This window comes from Prionailurus viverrinus, chromosome D4, assembly GCF_022837055.1.
Source record: "Prionailurus viverrinus isolate Anna chromosome D4, UM_Priviv_1.0, whole genome shotgun sequence".
NCBI classification, from domain to species: domain Eukaryota; kingdom Metazoa; phylum Chordata; class Mammalia; order Carnivora; family Felidae; genus Prionailurus; species Prionailurus viverrinus.
Window position 1 is genome coordinate 75,834,300 of NC_062573.1, and position 2,843 is coordinate 75,837,142.

The following is a 2,843-nucleotide window of genomic DNA, read 5'->3' on the forward strand; positions in this document are numbered from 1 at the left end:
GGCAAAGCTCCGCTCCACGTGTCATTAGGGAAATGCAAATTAAAACACTGAGATACGACTACATACCTATTTAAAAGGCTAAAATCCAAAACACACCACCAAATGCCAGCAATGATGTGCAGCGTTGTTCACAGGAATGCAAAATGGTACAGCCACTTGAAAAGACAGTTTGGCAATTTCTTATAAAACTAAACATAATCTTACCATACAATCCAGCAATTAAGCTCTTTGGTATTTGCCCAAAGGAATAAAAATCTTATGATACACACAAAAATCTGCACACAGATTTTTATAGCAGCCCTATGCATAAGTGCCAAAACTTAGAAGCTGTCAAAATGTCTTTCAGTAAGAGACTGGCTAAATAAACTGTGGTCTGTCCAGATAATGAAATATTAACACTAAAAAGGAATGAGCTATCAAGCCATGGAAAGGCATGGAGGAAATTTAAATGCACATTACTAAGCAAAAGAAGCCAGTAAAAACCACGGACTTTGGATGATAATGACATGTTAAGGTAGGTTCATCAACTGTAACAAATGTACCACTGTGTTGGGGGATGTTGATAATGGAGAAGGCTATGTAAGTGTGGAAGCAGGGAGTAGATGAGAAATCGGTTTGTCTTCCAATCAGTTTTGCTGTGAACCTAAAACTACCCCCACAGGCACCTGGGTGGCTCAGGAGGTTGAGTGTCCCATCCTGACTCTTGATTTCATCTCAGGTCATAATCTCATGGTTCATGGGTTTGAGCCCCGCATTGGGCTCCATGCTAACAATGCAGAGTCTGCTTGAGATTCTCTCTTCCTCTCTCTCTGCCCCTCCCCAGCAGTCTCTCTCCCCATGTCTGTCTCAAAATAAATAATTTTTTTAAATTATTAAAAAAAAGAGAGAAAGACCTAGTCCATAGTTTATATGTGTTCCTAAGAATAAATATTCAGGAATACACTTAATAAAATAAGTGCAAAATACATACTCTGAAAACTATAAAACAATGCTGAAAGAAATGAAAGAAATATAAATAAATGGAAAAGCATCATATATTGTTCATGGATTGGAAAACTGAACTTTGTTAAGATGGCAATACTCTCCAAACTCATCTACAGATTCAACATAATCTCTATCAGAATCCTACCTGACTTTTAAGAAATTAAGCTGATAAAGAAAATTTATATGGAATTGTAAGGGACCAAAAATAGCCAATACAATCCTTAAAAAAGAAGTTCAAAGCAGGAGGACTTACAGTTTCCATTTCAAAAACAACTACAAAGCTCTATAGTAATCAAAACAGTGTGGTACTGGCATGAAGATTGTCATGTAAGTCAACTGAATTGTGTTGAGAGTCACACACACACACACACACACACACACACACACACAACCCAACCATGCACATATGGTCAGTTGTTTTCTGACAAGGGTGCCAAGACCACTCAATGGGGAAAAATACTCTTTTTTTCTTTCCTTCTTTCCTTCCTCCCTCCCTCCCTCCCTTCCTCCCTTCCTCCCATCCTCTCTTCCTTCCTTCCTTCCTTCCTTCTCTCCCTCCCTATCCCCCCTCCCCTCTTCCTTCCTTTCCTTCCTCCTTTCCTCCCTTCCTTCCTCCCTTCCTTCCTTCCTTCCCTCCTTCCTTCCTTCTCTCCCTCCCTGTCCCCCTTCCCTCCCCTCTTCCTTCCTTTCCTTCCTCCTTTCCTCCCTTCCTTCCTCCCTTCCTTCCTTCCTTCCCTCCTTCCTTCCTTCTCTCCCTCCCTGTCCCCCTTCCCTCCCCTCTTCCTTCCTTTCCTTTCTCCTTTCCTCCCTCCCTCCCTTCCTTCCTTCCTTCTTTCCTTCCTTCCTTCCTTCTTCTCTCCCTCCCTGTCCCCCCTCCCTCCCCTCTTCCTTCCTTTCCTTCCTCCTTTTCTCCCTTCCTTCCTTCCTTCCTTCCTTCCTTCCTTCCCTTTCTTCTCTCCCTCCCTGTCCCCCCTCCCTCCCTTCTTCCTTCCTTTCCTTCCTTTCTTCCTTCCTTCCTTCCTTCCTTCCTTCCTTCCTTCCTTCCTAGAGAGCACAAGCAGGGGAGGGGCAGAAAGAAGGAGAGACAGAATCCCAAGCAGCTTCACACAATCAGCACAGAGCCCAGTGCAGGGCTTCAACTCATGAACTGTGAGATCATGACCTGGGCCGAGATGAAGAGTCAGATGCCACCCAGACACCCTAAAAATACTCTTTTTAACAAAAGATTTTTCAAACAACTACATATCAACATGCATCCAAAACAATTAATTTGGATTTCTACCTCACACCGCGTATAAAAATTAACTCAAAAAAGATTAAAAGACATACATGTAGAGCTAAAACTATAAAACTCTCAGAAGAAAACATAGGTATGAATCTTTGTGGCCTTTATTGGGCAATGTTTTTGTTGTTACATCAAAAGCACAAGTAACAAAAGAAAAAACAGATAAATTGGACTTCTAAATTAAAAACTTTTGGGGGCGCCTGGGTGGCTCAGTCGGTTGGGTGGCCGACTTCGGCTCGGGTCATGATCTCACAGTCCTTGAGTTCGAGCCCCACGTCGGGCTCTGTGCTGACAGCTCAGAGCCTGGAGCCTGTTTCGGATTCTGTGTCTCCCTCTCTCTGACCCTCCCCCGTTCATGCTCTGTCTCTCTCTGTCTCAAAAATAAATAAACGTTAAAAAAAATATTAAAAAAAAATTAAAAACTTTTGTACTTAAAAGGACACTGTCGAGAAAGTGAAAAGAAAACCCACAGAGTAGGAGGAAATATTTAAAACTCATATATCTTCTAAGAGATTAGTCTCCAGAATATATTAAAAACACTTAGAAGCCAACCATGAAAAGCAAATGACTTGGG